This window comes from Oryctolagus cuniculus, chromosome 13 (genome assembly GCF_964237555.1).
Source record: "Oryctolagus cuniculus chromosome 13, mOryCun1.1, whole genome shotgun sequence".
Lineage (NCBI taxonomy): Eukaryota > Metazoa > Chordata > Mammalia > Lagomorpha > Leporidae > Oryctolagus > Oryctolagus cuniculus.
The window spans coordinates 22,784,360-22,794,236 of record NC_091444.1 but is presented as its reverse complement, the minus strand read 5'-3'; positions in this window follow the sequence as shown (position 1 = coordinate 22,794,236).

Genomic DNA, 9,877 nt, shown 5'->3' with positions numbered 1-9,877 from the left:
GGCCTTTGAATTATGGTAATAAGGAGGATGTGGGGAGATGGCTCAATGAAGATAAATGGATGTTCTCAGGGTGCATTTGAATGGTAATAGGGTACATTTTCCAAGAACGTTCTGATCAGTGCTCTGCTCAGCACTTAGCTGATCTTCCAAGGCGCCCTTGCTCCTGCGTGTGCAGTCTTCAGACCACCAGCAGTAGCAGCAGCACCTGGGAGCTTAGGGAACGTGCAGCCCTGGGCCAGGCTGCAGTATCAGAATCTGCATTCCAGCAAGATTCCCGGGGGTCCGGCTCATCCATTCGAATGCAAGCCACTGCTTCAGGAGGGAGGTGGCCTTTCTCTCTGCCTCTTAGGGATTAGGAAGCCCTGGGGGTTAAGAAATTGGCTGAAGAGAACACCAGTTAGAGGAGCTAGAATTCACTTTCAGCTCCAACTGAGTGGTCACCTCTTTAAAGGGAGGTCTGGGGTTGGGGTTCAAGTAACTCTCTAAATAAATGAGTAGAAGGGGGTCCGAATGGTCTCCAGTACTCTGAAAAAGAGGCCTGAAGCGGGTTCTCCACTCAAACAGCGTTGCCCCACTACTTCATGAACAATCGGCCCCCGGCTTCCTCAGCTTGACGGGGCCGTCCTTGCTTGACAGGCAGGACGCGGCCCCTGCTCGCTTCCACAGATCCAGAACTTGGCAGAACTTGGAAGCTCCGGAAGCGTGCACTCCTTCCCTGCTCCGTGATGGAGCCACACCGGGTCTGTCTGTCCCAGCGCGTCCTGTGGATTGTGTACAGGCCCAGAGGTTTCGGCTCCAGAAAACCGGGGAGGCCACAGCTCTTGGCTATGGCTCTGTTCGGGAGGCCCCACCCCAGCCAAGCAATGGGACTTCCTGAGAAAGGGTTTCCCTTCTTTCCCAGCCCGGGACCACAGCTTCTGCAGCTGCAAGGAACTTCCTCCACTTGATTCGGGCAGAAGGAGCCGAGCCCAGGAAAGGCCGGGAAGCTTGTCCATGGTGCTTTGTCCTCTCGCGCATCTGTGGCACACACATCTTCTCAGGAGAGGCAGACGGGGGTGGCAGTGAGAGCCATCATAAGGACCGCCCCCATTCGTGCCAGCTACTCCAGTATCCTGGTCAGCCAAGTGCCCCTTCCCCATCTAACAAACCCTTGTTGGGTGATGAGTTTTCTGGCCGCCCGGGGTCTAGGGATGGCCCTGGAGTCAACCGAGGAGCCAGAGCGTAGAGCCCGCTGCAGAGCCCACCTCTCCCCTGGGGCCCGAGTCTGACTACCTCCTGGACCCTTCACTCACCCAGAAGCCTTGGACATGGTCTCACCCCAGCACCCAGCCTCCCCGCCCTGGGCATGGAGAGTCATTCCCGTTCAGCTTGAAGGCCTTCTCAGGGTGGCCTGCATACCACCCTTCCCCCACCCACGTCACTATTAATAGGGAGTAGCATCAGAAACTGATCCGAAACCCTGGGCGGCCCTTTGATCCCTGAGCAGAGGAGGAGGAGAGAATGGCCGGAAGGGACAGCCCAGGCCGAGGTGAGCCGGTCCAGCCCGCTTTCCTCTGGGCTCCGGACAGTGGCAGGCTAGCAGGAAAGAGCTGAGCTATTCTTAGCCAAGGTGTAGGAGCCTGGCAGGCGCTGCCCCAAGGGTCAGAGACAGGAACTGGCCACCCACTCCGGCTGCTTCCCCTCTCTCCCTTGGCTGCCCCTCACACAAGGAAATGACCACCCCTACTGCCCCCTGCTAGCAGCAGCGACAGCCCAGACAGGGGACCCCTCCTCTGTCGCTTCAATAGGAAGCACCGCTCTGCCTGCTGCTTCTACAAGAGACCTTCAAAAGTGCATGGAGAATGCATATTATGGGGAAAAAACTGCAGTATGTCGATATTTTTTTTGCATCAAATTAAGCATATCTTTTAACTCCATTCTCCCATGAGCTTTTGGGAGCACGCTTTTACCTGGGTTTGTGGGTGCAGGTAGAGCAGCCATCAGTTTCTTCATAGGACCCTATTATCATCCTCAGATGCCAGGACTGAGGCCCAGAGAGGGGAAGGATTTGCCAGGGTCCCAGGGATGTTCAGGGTCTCTCTCGCCACCGTGGGTCCCAGATGGGGCAATGGTTTGTAAAAGCCGCAAGGTTAGGCTAAGGCTTCCAAATGCCAATCAGAGGACAAGGGTGCGACCAGACTGTCCAGGGCCTCGGTAACATGGAGAAAATTAGCATATTTCTAGCTAGGACCTCATGGTAAGGGATTTCTGAATTTATGTTCTTCTCTTGAGGCTGTAGAAAAAAAGACCTGGCTTTTATGAAATGTATATAATAGGATATGACAGTCTTATTTCAGTTCCTCATATTTAAAACAATTTTATTGCTAATGCGTGACATTAAAAATATATACCTATGGGATATAACAGAGTGAAGAATCCTCAAAGGAAAATGAAGACCGGGCATATTCATTCATTCATTCAGTAAGGCTTCCGGGTATATTTTTTGGCGTACACTGCACCAGAGCATGCAATATAGTTAGTTCCCTGCTCTATTGCTTACAATCAAAAGAGGAAGACAGCAATCAGCTGGTAGATGTGTGGCTGTAGATTAGTAAGAGCTATGGATGAGTTGTTTAAAAGGGAATGTTGAGGGGCCGCCCTGTGGTGTAGCGGGTAAAGCTTCTGCCTGCGCTGCTGGCCTCGCCTATGGACGCCAGTTCAAGTCCCGGCTGCTCCACTTCTGATCCTGCTCCCTGCTCACGTGGGAGAGCAGCAGAAAATGGCCCAAGTCCTTGGGCCCTTGCTTCTGTGTGGGAGACCCAGAAGAAGCTCCTGGCTTCAGATAGGCCCAGCTCCTGCTGGTGTGGCCATTTGGGAAGTGAGCCAGTGGTTGGAGGATCTCTCTCTCTCTCTCTCCCTTTTCTCCCTCTCTCCCTCTCTCCCTTTCTCCCTTTTCTCCCTCTCTCCCTCTCTTTCTCTCTCTCCCCCTATGTTTAACTCTGCCTTTCAAACAAATAAATAAATCTGTTTTAAAAAAGGGAATGTTGGAGTGGGCTTTAGCCCAGAGGTTAGTGCATGAACGTGCCACTTTGGAATGTCTGGGTCTGATTCCCAACTCTGGCTCCTAACTCCAGCTTCCTGCCAATGCAGACCCTGGGAAGCAGTGGTGATGGCTCAAGTGGTTGGGACCCTGCCATCTATGTAGGAGACCCGGGGTGCATTCCCAGTCCCCGATTTCAACCCCAGCCACTTGGGGAGTGAACCAAAAAATGGGAGTGCTCTCTCTCACTCACTCACTTGCTTTCTCATAGATAAGTTAAAATACAAAATAAAAGAGCGTGCTGGGAGAGAGACTGGGATGCAATGGGACTTACTTCCTATCAGGAGCCCCAGGAAGACCAGAAGATGAGGAGGAACCAGAAAATGAACAGGGAAGAGGAGCAATTAGGCACGGAGGCAGCTTGAACAAAATCCTAACAAGTTTCAGAAACCAGAAGGAGCGAGTGTGGTGAAGAGATCGGCGAGCAAGGCGAGGTGCTGAGGGATGAGGCTGGGGGTGCGGCAGGTTGGAGTCCAGCCCCTTTAGGTCTTACTGACCATGGTAAAGAGTTTGGATTTTATCTTAGGGGAAAAGGAAATCACTGAAAAGCTTTCAGCAGGGAAATGAAATGGCCTGGCTTTAATTTTAAATACATTTCTCTGCCTGCTGTGTATGGATGAGAATGAGAATGGTCCTAGGGGGACCAGACTGGAGGCCAATGACATTCCTGGTGAGAAATACGGCGGTCGCAGTGAAGTGATAAAGATGTGGTAGGCTCAAGACCACCCTAGAGAAGGTCATGTTCTACTTGTCAAGCAAACGGGTACGCATGTGTGCGTGCACACACACACACACACACACACACGAATCAGGGCATCTGGCAAATATAGTGAAGGCATATGTCTGGACAGAATTTTGGAGAGGAGAGCTGAGAACATTCCAGGACCATCCCAGCTTTTCGGTTCTAATCCTCTGGCATCTCCATGGGGTCTTTACATGGTCACTCTGTTTGCCCCCTAGGTCCATCCAGCTACAGAGGACCCCTCCAAGCCCTGCCATTGTGTCCCTGACCAATCCTCCCAAAGCCCCCCAGGTATGGGATGGCCATCTCTGGAGAAAGCACACATCTGGGAAGCAGCTGCCTGGCCACGCTCACAAAATCATCTCCTTCTAATCCAATTGAAGCTGGAAAGGAGAGGAGGCGTGGGGACCGAGGAAAAACATGAAGTCTGCCCACGATGGGATCTGGGTAGAGCGTCAGGGGGCACCACCCCAAATTTTTGGAGACGGGCCTCCAGGGTAGCCATTAAGATCTCAACTGGCCTCTGTGTCTTCCTCTGATCCCTGCGAGACCAGATGTGTCCCACAGCTGCGCACCATCTGCTACCCTCCACCCCAGAGGAAGAAGCTACAGTTTGGAGCTTAAAGAAGTCGGCGGGAGAGAGGGGCGGGGAGGTGGGGGGGACGCAACCGTGCGGGAAGGGTGAGCTCTTCCGTGGCTCTGGAGGGCTAATTGTGAGAATGAAGAGCCTAGACTTCCCACGACGTGGGCAAACAGCCTGGCAGTCATCTGCACAGTGGCTCCCCCAAAATCCATGCTGGCGTGGGAAAAATGTTCAAAGAAAACTCACTGTGCTGGGCTTTCCAAACGCCTGCCCTCCTAGATGTCCCGCGGATGCTGGCTTACAAACCGCGCCCTCCTTACTGGGTCTGTTCTCTGCTTTTCCTTCCCCTCTACCCTGAGCACACGCACCCCAAGTTCCCAGCCTGAGTCCTCGCGAGCGGAACAGCATCTAGGTCCAGCTGACATCTAATCCTCCCCACAGGGAGAAAGCTGCACTCCCACCCTGCGCATGATGTGACCGGCCCCCTCCCTGCGCTCCGGGGCTCCGTGCAGCCCAGACATATGGATCTTTTTAGAGACTTATGCAACTTGGCAGCCCTGTTTCACACCCTCCAAGCCCTGCTCCTCTGACACTGCTCGGCTGGGAGTGCACCCGGAGAGGGAATGAGCGCATCCACACGGGCCCTTTTGTTCTTGTTCTTTCCTTGTCATTTCTCCTGGCAACTCTCTACTCAATCTGGAAGAGGAAAAGTGTTCCTCTCCTGGCTCAGTCTTTGGCTGAAAACAAGAAGGAGTGGAAAATAAAAAAGAATCAAATAAGAAGAGAAAATGAGAAGAAAAAAAAACTCAAAAAACGGGAACACAGAGCTGCACTGTGTTGGTTCTCGTTGGTTTTCCAAGACAAAGACTGGAAACCCTTCAGCCAACAACATGCTCTGTCTTGCTCCTCCTCCTAGCAATGTGAACAGAGATGCCAGCCTCTGTGCACATCCTGGCTTTGTGCAGTGCACACCCTGAGCGCTATCTGCTGCCACTCTGCCTCCTCCATCACTTAATGCAGCCTGAGCCTCTGATGGGTGAATCCAGCCTTGGCTAAAACATGTCTGGGGAGGAGAGCTAATGCTTCTGCCGAGAGAAAAAGATCTCCCCGTTCCGTCCAGCAAGACCCACAGGAGGCTGGCATGTCTTAGGGGAAAGGACACTCTTGCTGCCCTGGAAGGAGGAACGATCTCCCCGCTCAGGGACCAGCAGGCAGAACCTCCACCACTCCCCATCCCTCTGGGGATGGTGTGGGCTGCAAAACGCGAACTTTAAAGGGTGGGGCCATTTTGGATGAAGACCCTAAGCTAGGAGGGGTCCAAGAGATTCCCAAGAATCGGGCTGTCCTGGAGCCGTGCCCTCTTCTCCACCCAGGAAATGGTCTCTTCCAGTCCTTAGGACCAACTCAGAGCTGAGACGCGAAGTGAAAAGTGAAGACTGTTTGGCCTTTATCTTCCAGGACCAGACCTGGGCCAACCACCTGATTTTATTTTCGAGGGTTTCACGATGGGAGGGACCTGTACAAAGCTCAAGGGGATAGTTTGTGCAGATGTTTCCTTTTCAGCCACATTTTCCTGCCCCCTGTTAAAAATAGCACCTTCTTTGCTTTGACGTCCATAACACGTATGTCATGAACGCTCTCCTTTTGGGTTGCGGAGGTGAGGGCCGTTAGGCGGTTGGTCTTTATGGTCTGTGGGGCCACACACTAGATCCAGTCTTGGGTGCAAGGAGATCCAGCCCCTTGAGGCCACCTGTAGAGTAAGGGGCATTGCTTCATTCAGCCTACTCCAGAGCTGGAAAGAGAGTGTGCAGACAAGGAAGGATGGTTTGCCAAGTGGCCCCGTTTTTGTTTTCCTGAATAAATCCTTCATCTCTGAGCTTTCTTGAGTCAATTACAGCCCCTCTCCCAGGGTAGCCTGATCTTGCTTTGATAGTAGCCTGGCTTTCCCGGAAACATAAATACTGCCCAGTAGCCCTCATGAGCAAGGCTGAAGCAGGCCTGCAACAACAGGAAGAGTTCTTGAAAGCCGACAGACAAAAGACGCGGGGAAACGAGCAGAGACAATAGCCGCCATACATACTCGCTCACATCCACAAACAATGGATCTCTGATCCTTTCTCAGGGAGCTGCTTCCCTGGGGCCCTTGTCACTGACACAGTCACCCTCTAGCCAAGCCATTTGCCACTGTCACACCAGCCATGGGCAACCCAGGGCCTGACCCATCCAAAGAAAAAAACTACGATTGTTGATAATCACTACACTGTTTTCCTTTCCGGAGTGAAAATGGCCAACTATTCATTTATACAAGTAGCATGCATTTATTGCAAAACACAAGCTTATGTGCTTATAGGAATGAGGAAGAAAGTGAAATTCACCCATAACTCCACCGCCCAGAACAATCGTTGCATATATATGAGACATACAGCACCAGCCATACTGGCTTTTCCCCTGTCCCACACCCGGCCTCACAGCCTCTCATGCCACTCGCATGTCAGGTCACCAGCTCTTCCCAGCTGTAGCCATCACAGAAAGCTTGTGGATTACGTGCGATCTAGCTGAAGTCACACATCTTCCTCTCTCATAAGCTGGTCCCACAGGGTGCAAAACCTGGGTGGCAGACCTGGGACCACGCTTGAGGGGAGGGGACACGAGGCATTGTGTTTTACACCTGTTTCCTGAACATCGCCACATTTCTGCTTTTAACGCTATCCCAAGAGGTCTGGTGACCTTGGGGGTCTGCGCTGGCCGATCAGGAGGTGACTCCTTTCTAAGGAGCAGCCCTCCAGCTCCAGGGGAAGAGAGGCATTTGCAGAAAGAACAATCACCAGCCCCCCCAGCTGTGCGTGTTTTAATCTATGTATGTACACATACACATAGATAAGCACTTTGAAAACCTCCTAACTTAAATACTCATAACAAAGGAAGACATAAATGATTCACAAGCAGTAATAACTGCAGATAAAAATATTCAAGATAAGTGCAGATTAACAAGACATTGGGAATTTTATCAGTGACAGTTTAAAGACTTTGATGAATACAATTTCCTAGGAAAATAACAAAATTTACCTAAGTTTTTTTTTTTTTTTTTTAATCACAGAGCTCTCATAACAACTACAGAATTGGAAGCAATAGTTTAAAATAGCCCACACTGAATACCAGGCCCAAATGATTTTACAGGCAAGTTCCAACAAATTTGTATAAAGAGGCAATCATCTCAACCTCATAAAAACTCTTCCTGAGAAGAGCAAAGAAAGAAAAAAAGAAAGAAAGAAAGAAGCACTCTCCAACTCACTTTATATGGATTTTTGTAACCCCAATGCCAAACCAGACAATGACACCAAGTTAAGGAACAATTACAGGCACATTTCCTTTATGAATATAGAAGCAAAAATTATAAATAGGAGATTGTATTAGCAAATTGAATTCTATAGTGTATAAAAATGTAATACACCATGACAGAGTTGGCTTTGACCCATGTCAGGAAATCTATGAATGTAATTCACCACACTACCATATTAAAAGGGAACAACCATACATCATTTCCATAGATGCAGATAACGCAGTTGAAGAGATCACTATAAGTTCATTACAAAGAAAAATCTATTCGTAAATTAGGAATGAAAGAAACTTCCCTCAGTATGATAAAAAGCACAGGTGGAAACTGCAGCAAATGTGGAAACATCACTGCAAGTGCACCTTCAAGATCTGGAATGAGGCAGGATCGTGCAGGGTCCTCACACAGTTTTCATCCTTAACTCAGGGAAAACAAACCAGAGGCAAAAATCATCACTATTTGCACTTTATCTTATCATTTATATAGACAGCTCAAAGGATTCTACAAATATGTAGAAATGATAGGAGAATTGAACAAGGTATCTCCAAAATGATAAATACAAAACCGTGAATTGCATCTTTGTATACCAGCAATAAAAATAATTAAAATGGAAATACGATTTACAATAGTCTTAGAGAATATCAATTGTCTAGGAATAAATGTGACAAAAGATGGATTAAGCCCACTACAGGGAAAATCGTAAATTTTAAAGAAGACTCAAACAATGAGATATTTACCAAATTTGCTGAATGAAAGATCCAGTTCTCTCCAAATTAATCTATAGAATAGTTTTGGTCAAAATCCAAAAGGCTGTCTGGGAAAGGAACCTGCTAAGCATTATGTTCGGAAGAATAAAGAGCCAAAACTATCCAGGGCACTTCTGGAAATATTAAGGAAGGGAAGACTTGCTGTACAGGTATCAGGGCCTATATAAAGCTGAGTGGACAGGGCAGTGGCAAAGGCATGGGATGTACATGCTGCCCAATGGAGACAGAACCCAGACCCACATAGATAGGAAATGCGGGCCCATGACAGAAACAGCATGCAGAGTAGCAGGGAGAGAGGAGACTAATCAGGAAATGAGGCTAAGAATATTGTTACATGCATAAAATATGTGGAACTAGATTTATGCCATTTACGTATCTTGCATCCCTAAGTCCCATCCTCACCCTCCAATACTCTTCTCTATAATGCTGGGAATAACGTGTGTTTGCTCCATTATGTGAGAATACCCAGTTCTTCTACAGAGGACATGAAAATCAAACCTGATGGGTGAAATTCATTAGAGGTGTTCGCTATAGATAATAAGGAAGCAAGTAATTCATGAGAGGCAGAATTCAGAAGATGTGCTAAAAATAGTAACCTGCAAGAAATGCAAAAATGGGATAAATGAAATGTTACAAGAGATGCATTAAGAGTGTCTGCTTACAGATGGAAAAGGGCAGGCCCTGGAAGGAGGGGGATAAGAAAGGACCCCTGTTAGCATGCAGTCTCACTCTGCCTCTCTCCAACAAGCCGTGAGTCACAAGGCATAGATGACACCACCTTGGGTCCAGCAACCGTGCCATTCCTAAACTGTCTTCCTATTTGTGACACCATTCTGGCCCCTATAGATCCTGCCCCAGAAACGCTGACAAAAGGGATGGCTGCCCAGAAGGCTGGTCAGCTGGGAGAGTGGACCTGAGGCCAAGCCGAGGCATCCTCACACCTCCCAACACAGCAAGCACACGCAGGTTCCAAGCATATTCGGTCTGCTGATCTCCTTACTCCATCTCACTTCCAGTTCTCATAACCACCCCACAACACAGAAAAACACAAGACTCGGAGTTGCTGTATTTTAACCCCGCCTGCACCCCATTCTAAAGGTGTTAAAGTATGCCAACTCTTTTCTCCTTTGTTCTGGCTCTCTGTTTTTAAATAGATTCAATAACGCTCCTGATTTTATCATCCTTGTTTGATGAAAGCCTTCCTGGTTGGTGGAATATCCTCCCATCAGGGAAGTAGCCACTATATGTAGGTCATTTCCCATAGGGCACTAGTGCTGAGGGTCAGCATGTCACATGTTGCAAACTCCCCTGTCAGCTGGCCTCCACTTGAGTCCTGTCAAGTGAGGGCATGGAAGATACTGAGAAGAGAGAG